The following is a 12,201-nucleotide window of genomic DNA, read 5'->3' on the forward strand; positions in this document are numbered from 1 at the left end:
TTATATTCTTGGTTATATAAATGAAAACAATTAAATAAATATGAGTATCCCTGTGTCTATACTGCTGCCTTGTTATTTTTATTTACCCAGAAAAGAAAATGTACACACACACACAAACACACACACATATTGTGGACTAGCAAGACAGCTAACTGGGTAAAAGTCTTAACCATTTGTGAAAAGCTACTCTTCAAATGGGCAAAGCACCTGTATAATTTTCATTATTTATATGATAAAATTATTCTTCCAAGTTTGATAGTACCTAATGCTGTCATTATTTCACGGTTTCTAACATATCCAAAGCACTACATAAGCAGAAGTTTCAAGTGCCTTTTGTAAACTCTATAGGAGCAATATATTTTTAGGTTTACCTTCATCACCTGTCATAATGGCAGTACAGATATGGAGGAAGCCATGTTGTTTATCTGCAGATATGTTTGAGAATAATTTTGTGATAAAAGAAAACTAGTGCATGTAATCATACAATTGAAAGTATATTTCTAGATTTTGAATTTTTTTGCAATTCTATGTTGATTCATGGTAGTTATAACTGCTATAAAAGTAGAAAGACAATATTCATTGTCACAGAAACCACAGGATAATATCGCCACATGTTAAGGACTATAATGCTCAAATACATTGCTAATCTTGGGGGTCTCCATAGGGAGCTCTTTAATTCACACGCAGTTAAAGAAAAGATGCTTTTAAACCACACAGTCTCCGTAGGGAAACCCATAAAGCATTGTGAGAAGCACTTATGGCCAGACAATTGTGTGCACTTATTTCTATTATATTCAATTTATGTACCTATTTCATATGAGGTACTTTTTGCCCTGTGGTGAAACAAAACTATGTGAATGTCTTTGCTAACATTTGCCACACTTGCATTGTATTTCTTGACTCATTAGAATTGCTCAGAACTATTAAGTATCAGAGGCAAGAATCTGAGTCTCAACAATGCCTTGAAACATTCCAGGACTGACAACACAAGACAAAAAATTTTTTATGTCCACAGAAACAAACAAAAATGCAGTTTAAACAACAACAACAACAGCAGCAGCAATAATAATTAATAATAATAATAATAATAGAGTGATAGTTCATTCTTTAATCCTTGTATTTAGGAGTCCAAAGCAGGCAAATCTCTAGGAGTTCAAGGCCAGCCTGCTCTTCATAGAGAGTTGCAGCCAGCCAGAGCTACTTACTAAAGAGCTATAAATGAAGAAACATACAAACCACAAGGAGAAACTTGTCAGGGCAGGAGATTCCTCATCCTTTGTAGCTCACCCACATAGTACTGGTCTCCCCTAAGTTTGCTTTACACAGTCCAGGTGGGAAGTGGCTCCTGGTCACCCTCTGCTACCTGGCTTCTTTCACATGTTAATTTCAACGCAGTTTTCTCCAAGTCTTCAGTTTTTGATGTAAACAAGACCAAATGTCAGTATCCATGTTGCTCTTTATGTCTTATTCCTTCCTCAACCTAGCACCGCTTCTCACTCTTTGCTTCTTTTTTGTTTACAGTGGGTTTGAAACAATTTTTACCAGAAGTATAGCTGGACAGATACTGAACATTTTGAAGTTAAGCAGCACCCAGTTTGGATCCTGAATTTGATATGAATAGATTTTATTTGACCTCCTTGATTTCACTCATTTAATCTACTATTACTTACTTGTTGTTTAGAAAGTTGTGAAATATATGGAGTGAAGAGGTGGAGCTACTATAAGTGTAGTGCAGCCTTAGATTCATGAAAAATCCCTGTGGCAATAGTATATTAAACTGCTCATCTTCCTCCCTAATTCATGTTTCTGAGTTTATTCATTTATTTCTTTATTTTTTATTATTTTAACACACTGAAAATAGTTAGTGCTGCCCACATGAACATGGGTATGCGATCATTCACTGGGGCAAGGCTGACCACTGTAAGAAGCACTTCTCATGGCAGTAAGTAATTAGTATGGAGACACATCACTCTTTAAATTGTTGATCTAGGTCAATGTTTGCGCTCCTTCAACTCTCAGGAAACATCACTGAAGATAGGGATGAAGGAATGTAAGCCCTGGAGGTTGAGAAGGAATGCTGTATCATGTTTTCTTCTGAACATCATACACTGCTGTACTAAAGAGCTCATAACATTTGTGGTTTACCTACATGAGAAATGCCCAAATTCTCTTTTAAAACAAACTCATGTTATTTTGATAACCTATTAACCCACTAATCATTAACCTGTGCGCTAATTATTCATCAGAACTACATCCACCTGTAAGAATCACACCTTAAAATCTCATTTGGCCCTATACCTTACAATGACAAAATGGATACTAAATTTCAGCATGGATTTTTGCCAGGGAATGAATGCTAAAACAGCAGCAAAATTAGGCAATGAAAGTCTTATTTTACTAATCAAAATTTGCACTTGGATAAAAGAATGTGTGTACCACACCTCCTGTTGAAATACCAAGACCCAGTGTTCAGACTTTTGAATTGATATTGTTGGTCACATAAAATGTTTTAAGTGATAAATGTGATAGCTACTCAGTCAAAATACACTGAAAGCAAAGACATTATTGAATACTTGTTATTTTTATTTGTGCTCGTAATTTTATTTTGTTATGTTTAAGGATGACTGTACATATGTGTTTAAACATCCTTATTTAAATACCAGTATTGGCTTCATTTCTTTTCAAGTCTTGAAATTCTTGAGAATTCTCTATGCTTATTATTGTATTTTAATTTGATGTTTTACAAAAGATGAGAGTCCCTGGAAAGTCTAAGTAAACTTTACAAATCTATCACTACCAAAAGAGAATACATTATATTAATTAATATTTATAGTGTTGTGTAAACAAGATAAAGATTCTTGTTATTAGAAATATTAAAAATAGTGCCAGTGAAATGTCTTAAATGACATAAGTAGTTGGTATGAAAGCCTAGTAATCTGAGGTTGATAATTGGATCCTGCTTAAAAAATTGTATCTGATAAGACATATGTTAGTAAATTGAGTTCTGTTAATAAAATTTTAGACAAGCTTCAATTTTTGTTTCACAAATTGTGAGTTTGAATGATACTTTTCTTAAATACATAAATTTGTAAGAATTATAGTGTTTTATGTCACAAATATGTAACAATACATCGACTTACACTTTCTTCTTGTTTTATATTATCCATATCAATAATTATGTGTTAGTTGTAGGTTTTTAGTATTATAATATCAATATTCTTTTTTAATTAATTTTTTTCATATAAAGTATTTTATCATATTTGTTTTCTTCTCTCATCTCTTCCCAAATTCTCCCCATCTCCCTACCCATAAAACTGCATTTTCTCCAAATAAAAACCAAAGACCAAAACAAACAGAAAACAACCCAACAAGACAAGAAATACCAAGAAAAGAATAAGTATTCTTTATGCAGAAAAATTATCCAATTAGGACATTAGTTGAGGATTCTTATTTGTATGTTTTCATCCATTTATTTATACTGAGCCATCACTTTCAGACCTTGCATCTGCCTCAAGGTCATCAAGATCGTCAGTTATCTAATTACCACATACATTCATATATAAGAAATATGATATGGCATGCTGAATCTGAAATTTAAATCTGAGCTGAAGCCACAAATTCTCCTGGAAAATATGTCCTTTTCATTTAGTGACTAAAAGACTCTCCGAAGACTAGTATTTATGTATGCTTCACTAGAAGGGCCCTTATTTAGAATAATTGACTGTGATATTTTTGATATATTAATTAAACTTCTGGCAAATGTGATATTTCAAGTCAGTGTAAGAGACGGTGTCTAAAAGGAGCTTGAAAATCAGCACGATTCTTTATTATTGTCATCTTAGTTTATAATTATCAAACAATAGGTATGGCAGGAATAAAAGTTAATTGTGAATACTTATTTAAAGTGCCTAGTTCATTCACGTGACTCTAATAAAACAGTAAAGTAAGTCATTAAAGGCCATTTTCCTAATAGTACATGACATTTATGTCACACTGGAAATCGCTCATCACCCCCCCCCCCCCCCCCGAGGCAGTTCCACGGGAGCAGTATTAAGACTGCTTGTGGTGCTTTTATGCTGTTTTGCCCAGCTTGTAATTGCATAAAATGTCAAGAAAGTAAATGCCTCCAAGTAAAATACAATGTATAACCATTCAAGGAATTACAGAGAAGAAAAGAAAACAGAATGCAAACTGGCTGTTTTCCCCATGTGGATAATAGGTTTGCTTAAGGGCACTGACAGCAGAAACTGTATTTCATGTTGTCAGGAGGGCAGAGGTTGCTGAAGCATGTGGCTCACAAAGGAGGAACAGGAGGTTTCTGTTTGCTGATTAGCATAACAATAAATATGCAAATCTATACAATTACATGCAGTATAGTCCCCTTATTTCAGAAGAAATGACAAAATAATTAGCACGATATATATTATACAATATATTAGCTGTATGTATGTGTATATATACACACAGAAATATAATATATATATATATACACACACACATACACACAGATGCACACATATATGATTTTGTTTTAATGATTAGACCGAGATCCAGGGCTTTATTTACTACAGGCATGTAATTTTCCATTGCTGGGTGATATATTGACGAGAAACTGTTATGGTGTCTCTAAAAAGACTTACCTCTATCTAAAAAGACAGGGAGAGGGCATCTCCACCTATGGGTTCTAGAACTCTCAGCAATCCATTCTGAAGATAAGCCTACCTCTAAGAAGGTGGGCACCTGACTGCTGAAAGGAAGGGTTCCGACCTCTCTACTGGCCTGCCCTAGGATTTCTGACAGGTACTCCTCAGCTGTAGTCGCTAAGGGCACCTCCTGTCAAAATTCACTATGTTCCCCTTTAAAAGGGCCTGCCCATCTCCCATTTCTCTCTTTCTCTCTGTCTCTGTCACTCTCCTCTCCTCCCTTCCCCTCCCCTCCCTTCTCCTTCCCCTCCTCTTCTTTCCTCTCCTTTGCTTGACAACTTTTTTTTTTTTCAGATCCTTTAGGGAAGCAAAACTGAAAAAGACAGAGAAATGCAAACATGGGGAATATACAGTATGGAGAACTCACAGATTCGGCTAGTGAGAGTCCCATAAAGAATGGAGATGCCAGTCGCCATAAACACACTTGTTAGAAACAATCTTAAGATGAGCATCTCTGCCAAGGCAAATAATTCCAATCAGACCGAATTAGATTACATAAAAGATGCCCACATTTATTGCAGTTCTCTCGGGTGGCAGGAGAGCATGGAGGAGGTCATGCAAAACCCCAAGACCATGGTGTTTCCTTTTCGGCCTGTGGAGAGTGGTCCTGAACACATGTTGCCTGTGGTAGTGGTTCTGACCCTCCCTGGGGAGGGGTCAATACTTGGCAGACTTTTTGGAGGTGGAGTCCGGAACAAGGCAACTTGCAGGGGAGGGGGTTTCCAAAGATGGATGCCGGGTACTACATTCCAGACTTTTTGTATAAGGGGTAAAAGGGAACTAACATTTTAGGTTCTCTTTAGATAAAAGGGGCATTGGCTCAAGTCTGATAGGAGAGAAAGTACTCTACAACACATGGGCACAGGAGATCACTTCCTATGTATAACCCCAGCAGCATAGATGTTAAGGGCAACATTGAATAAATGGGACCTCCTGAAACTGAGAAACTTCTGTAGAGCAAACAACACTGTCATTAAGACAAAAAGGCAACCCACTGACTGGGAGAAGATCTTCACCAACCCCGCAACTGACAAAGGTCTGATCTCTAAAATATATAAAGAACTCAAGAAACTAGACTTTAAAATGATAATTAACCCAATTAAAAAATGGGGCACTGAACTGAACAGAGAATTCTCAACAGAAGAAGTTAAAATGGCCAAAAGACACTTAAGGTCATGCTCAACCTCCTTAGTGATCAGGGAAATGCAAATCAAAACAACTTTGAGATACCATCTTACACCTGTCAGAATGGCTAAAATCAAAAACACCAATGATAGCCTTTGCTGGAGAGGTTGTGAAGAAAGGGGTACACTCATCCATTGCTGGTGGGAATGCAAACTTGGGCAACCACTTTGGAAATCAATATGGCAGTTTCTCAGGAAATTCGGGATCAACCTACCCCAGGATGCAGCAATACCACTCCTGGGAATATACCCAAGAGATGCCCTATCATACTGCAAGAGCATTTGTTCAACTATGTTCATAGCAGCATTATTTGTAATAGCCAGAACCTGGAAATAACCTAGAGGCCCTTCAATGGAAGAATGGATGAAGAAAGTGTGGAATATATACACATTAGAGTACTATTCAGCGGTAAAAACAATGACATCTTGAACTTTGTATGCAAATGGATGGAAATAGAAAACACTATCCTGAGTGAGGTAACCCAGACCCAAAAAGATGAACATGGGATGTACTCACTCATAATTGATTTCTAGCCATAAATAAAAGACATTGAGACTATAATTTTTGGGAAATGGTGAACCCTTATACACTGTTGGAGTGAGTATTCACTGATTCTGTGACTGGAATCATGCTGGAGTCTTGTAGGAAAAGCTAAAAGCAGGGGTAGTATATGACATAGCTACATTATACCAAATAACTCTGTATCTTACCACAAAGACTCATGTTTATAGTCATGTTTACTGCTGGTTTTGTCAGGATAACAAGGAAAAGGAATCAGTCTGGAGGTCCATCAAGGATGGATGGTTAGAGAAATTTTAATAAAAAAAAAAATCTCAGGGAATTTTATTTAGCCACAACAAAAACTGAAATTGCAGAATTTTCAGGAAAATTTATGTAGTTGGAAATTATGTAACCCAGGCTCGGAAAGGAAAATAATCCAGTGTCTTTCTTCTTCATAGATCCTAGCTCCTACCTCTTACATATATGTATTTACATGGCTTAAGAATGAAGAGAGACCAGGAAACTAGACAAAGGTCCATGGTATTAGAAAAGGAAGCTTTAAGAGAGGGGATGCCGAGTGTAATAAACCATATGTGACAATAATGTGGGGGAGAGAATATTGTCTACTAAAGGCCACCATAAAGAGAGAAGGGAGAATAGTGAAAGGAAGTAGGAGGTTGGGCTAGAGAAACATTGATTTCACTATCGGCTGCTATGAATGAGATGCATCACCTCCTTTCATGTGTGTGTGTGTGTGTGAATATTTGTGATAAATGTATTAATTTTCATTATATAAAATTATTAATAAATATTAAAGGCATGAATAATACAAAAATAAGGATAAATCATGATCAATTGCAAACAGTGCCCATTAGGTAGCTTCAGAGAGGTTTGTTTTCTGGCAAATCGCTTTTATTCCATTATGTGGTTTCAGTCTTCTACAGCAAAGCCAGTGCAACTCCATCAAAAGCAAGGGGAGTTGGGGCTTGCTAATGCCTTCCAGAATAACCAGTGTAGATGGACTACAGCAGTGTGAGAACAGCAGAGGTTTACTCAACTGGAAATAATGCATATTGTTTTAATCATCCTAGCTGTGAGGGCTCGATATGTATCAACAGAAAATTACTACACACTCTTAAAGCACTGAATGGAAGGCAATTATCTTGCCCTAAGAACTAAGTATGTATTCAATGAGAAGAAAGGCCTTTAATTGTGACCTATGGAAAAGTGGTGTTCCTTAGGCTGGGAGAAATCTATGTCAATAACAAGCGGTCACAAAAGAATGAGTAGGATACATTCAGAAGCCATAAATTATGAACTTTGAAAAGGGCTTCGATGCCTGTGTGATAGAGGTAAAAGACAGGTCTAACATTGTTCTGATTAAGGGGTCCACAAGTAATTTACAAGCTTTCATCCCCCAGAAAGCACTGTGGAAGTTTTATTAAATTACTCATTTTACAAAGAAAACCAACACAAGCTTAAGACAAAGGACTAAAAGATATGGATGTTATCATTTTAAGCCAAGGAATACATGCTGTAATCGATGCCATGGGCAGAGCTACGAGAAAATTATAAATACTTCTCTGAATTTATTAGATATAGATAGTCAGGTTTACTTTCTATGGGCGCTAATGTTTTTTTTTCAGCCATTAGTATGAGTTATTGAGAAAATTAAAGTATAGATTATTTGTTTATTAATTTCCTGAAAAAAATAGGTAAAATAAAACTCAATGATGTAAAAAAATATAAGCTAATGACCATTAGTTTATGAGTTATTAGGAGAAATGTTATGGTCACTGAGTGTTTGGGCTGTAGAAGAGTCCGCATGCAGTTGAAAGGATGAGCTAAGCCACCATGGTCTGTTTGCTTGCATATATGGTTCTAACTATGAAAAACAGATGCTTTCCTACAGCATGTTGTTCATATTTCTGAAAGCTATGTCCACCGCTTTAGGAAAGCCAGCCACATGTATCACACGTTAGTATTTCTTCTATCACAATTTCTGTCTTCTATAGTAAGATAAAGTTATTTTATAAGGTAAGATTATCCCTATTTAAAGCCCTTGATAATTAGTCTACCACATGATGGTAAGAAAATGTTGGTGGAAACAATAATCCGCTTATGGCTGTAACATCTAGTATCCAAGGAAGGGTCACTGACCACAGGCTATTAGTTAACCAGTGCATTGCAGAATGATGGGCAGATCAAAGAGGAATCAAGACAGAAAATTTTTAAATTCTACAATGAAATGAAAATACAGCAAATTAAAACTTGAGGCATGTTAAAATAGTCTTAAGAGGGAAATTTTTGGCATTAACTGTCTATATTAAAAATTTATAAAGAGCATGAAAAATGACTTAAAAATTGGAAAAGAAAGCAAGAAAAAACAATTTAATAGATGCAAAGAAATAACAAAGACTAGCACAGAAATGAATTAAATATAAGCGAAAGAAACAATACAAGGAATCAAGTAATTTAATCATTTGTTATATGAAAAGACAGACATGCTCATCAACAAAAAAGGGAAGAGATAAAAAAATAAAACCTAGGAGAACCAAAAAAGAACAGGAAAACATTACAACAGTTGACATTAAGTTCAGAACATTATAAGGGAATACTTTACAAACTTGTACCCATGAATTTCATGTTTCAGAAAATCTAGAAGGAATGCATAAATTTATAGAATAGTGAACCCCTCAGATTAATCCAATAAGAAATAATTAGATAAAACAAAACTATAGTAGATAAAACATTTTAAAGAGTAAGAAAAATTCCAAACCCAAGTGATTTCAGTGCAGATTTCTACCAGATATTTTAAATAAGAACTGCATCAAATCCTTAAATTGTTAAAAATGAAAGACAGACAGAAAGAAACGAAAGAAAGAGAGAAGAAATAAAAGAAAGAACACCTTCAATCTCCCTCTACAAGCTAGCATGACACTGATATCAAAACCAGGTAAGGACATAACAACAAATGCCGCAGGTAACTATTCCTAATGGAAATGTGGAATACTATTTTAAGATGTGTTTCATTTGTTTATGCTGTGGAATATATTTTAATGGTGTAAAGATGTGTTGCATTCTTTTATGTTGCATTTGGTTAACTCTATAAAGTTGTCTTACTTTAATGTGTCTAAAACACCTGATTGGTTTAATAAAGAGCTGGATGGCCAATAGTTAGGCAGGAGAGAGAATAGCTGGGGCTGTCAAACAGAAAAAGGGAGGAATCAAAAACAGCACAAAAGAAGAAGATGCTGAAGTCATCCAGCTGCACAGCCAGATATGGAATAAGAAGTAAAGAAAAGGTATACAGAAATAGAGAAAGGTAAAAGCCTGGAGGCAAAAGGTAGATGGGTTATTTTAAGTTAAGAAAACCTGGTTAGAATACAAAAGATGCTTAATAAAATATATACAATTCAAATGCAGAAATATCTTAAAAATTTCACTCGCAACATTCAAAGTGGTTTTATCCCAGAGATATTGAAAAATGCAAATCAATAAATGTATTAAATGAACTCAACGACAAAAATCACACAGTCATTTCAATAGGACCTTTGACAAAATCCAGCATGCCTTCATAATAAAAGTTCTGGAGAAAAGAAGATTGGAAGCAACATACCTCAACATATTGAAGGCAAACCCAGTATGCATTATTTTAAATGGAGAAAACCTGAAAACAATCTGACCACTACTCTCACTCTGTTTCAATGAAGTGATTGAAGCCTGACCTGTAGCAATAAGGCCGGAAAGGACATTAAATTTATACAATTAGGATAAGGGAAAGGATAAGTATACCTTGTTGCAGATAAAAAAATCTTATGGTTTTGAAAGTTGTGTTAGAATTTTAGGTACAGCAATATAATTTATAATTATTGTTGCAAAGAGCTATGAGGAAACCATATATGTTTCTCCAGATTTAAATATAACTGTGTGCTCATTAGCTTTACTTTGCCTGGACTCTAATATGACAGCCATAAGAAAAAATCCACTAGAAAATTTGAGAAATGATCACCGTAGTCTGCAAATTTAAAGTTATGAAAGACTCCGAGAATCCAATAGTCTGTCTATATACTAGCCACAAGACCTGGAAGAAAGGTCATGAAAACACTGCCTTCCCAAATTGCCTAAGAAAAACTATTTATAAATAAAACTAGCCACTGACGTGAAATACCTCTAGAGTTAAAATATCAGTCTTTGAAGAAAGAGACTGAGGAAGACACTAGAAAATGGAGGACTGCCCATGACCATTGGTAAAATTAATATGAAAATGACCATCACACTGAAAGAAATTTACAGATTCAAAGCATTTTAACATTCTTTTTAATTTTTAGACATGTAACAGTGTATCTTGATAATAACCATCTCCATTCCATCCAGCTTCCACAAAGACGTATCCCGAAACTACTCCATCTCAATTTCATGTTCTCTTTCTTTTCTAACTCTTCACTTTTATATGCAAAAAGTTATTTGATTTTTCTGAAAACATAGTTAATGAAAGCCTTTCTGAAACAGAAAAATTTTTACTAAAAAATAAAACATACTGAGACTTAGGATAAGCTGTTTCATTAATGTCAAAATAGTTAAAACTACTATTTTAGTCTAAGGAGTTCTGATCCACATATGATGTTGTAAACCAGTAAACATGCTTCTCAGTATGTCTTATATTTACTGTCCTTGAATTATTAAGCGTGAATGAAACTGCTATAGGATTTAAAGACCAGAGCATATTAGTGAAAGAGAATTCCAATACATTCAGGGCTTGAATATTGCATATACCAACCCAGCAACAGAAAGCCAACCCCAGAGACGAGAAGAGACAAACTGAATGGTTCAAAGACTAGACTTCAGCTAAGCCCAAGACTTTTCACAGTAGTTTCTAAGTCTTGTTCCCAACCATTTGTTTGTCAATTTTTTTTCTGTGAACTTAGAAACAAGTTAATATCACAAGATCTTTGAAAATCCCAAGATCAGTTACAATGCCTTGTTTGAAAGACAAGGCCAGTGACACTGTTGATAATGGTGATGTTTGCACTCAGGTGATTTATATAGCAAATTTTTTTTGTATTTGTTGATCAACCATTTTGTTTTTGTTTCTAAGTTATCCAGACATGAGCTCTTTGTTGTCCCCTAGGATGTGAAACTTCTCTTAACAGATGAATTCTGTTTGAAGTAATAACACGGATGATTCTAAATGTCAATTCTTTGTCAGTTGTGCAGAATAACTCTTTAATACTTTTTTATGTGCAGGGAGGATATGATAAAGTTTAAAAAATATCCTAGCTTTTTGATATGTGCCCTGTGCATGAAATATCTAATTTACTATTTGACACATCAAAAAAATCTTAATGTTTTTAACATTATATTCTCTCCTGTGGTGTCCATTTTAATAAATTCATCTTTCAGACATTTGAGATAACGTTTTTTTTCTAAAATCATCTACTGTGATAAATATTACCCTGTGTTCATGGAAATGAGTAAATGTTTCTTTTCCTTTTATGTGGAATAAAATTTTTAAAGATGTATTACTCTAAAAGTACGTTTCTGATTGTCAAACCTGAGGCTACAATATCTATTTTACTTCTTTTGATAATTCTCACTGTTAAAATTGAATGTAATTTTTACTGCTCTGTTTTTATGATTTATAGGCTAAATAAAATTAATATCCAATTATTTTGATAGTATTGTATAGTAGTTTCATCATATTAACCATAGACGTACAAGGCTAAGGACTATTGGATGAACCACAACATGGACTCTGCTCCAAAGCACAGTGATAAGACACAGAGGAAGGAGGTTTACCACAAATTTAAGG

This window comes from Chionomys nivalis, chromosome 15, assembly GCF_950005125.1.
Source record: "Chionomys nivalis chromosome 15, mChiNiv1.1, whole genome shotgun sequence".
Classification (NCBI taxonomy): Eukaryota; Metazoa; Chordata; class Mammalia; order Rodentia; family Cricetidae; genus Chionomys; species Chionomys nivalis.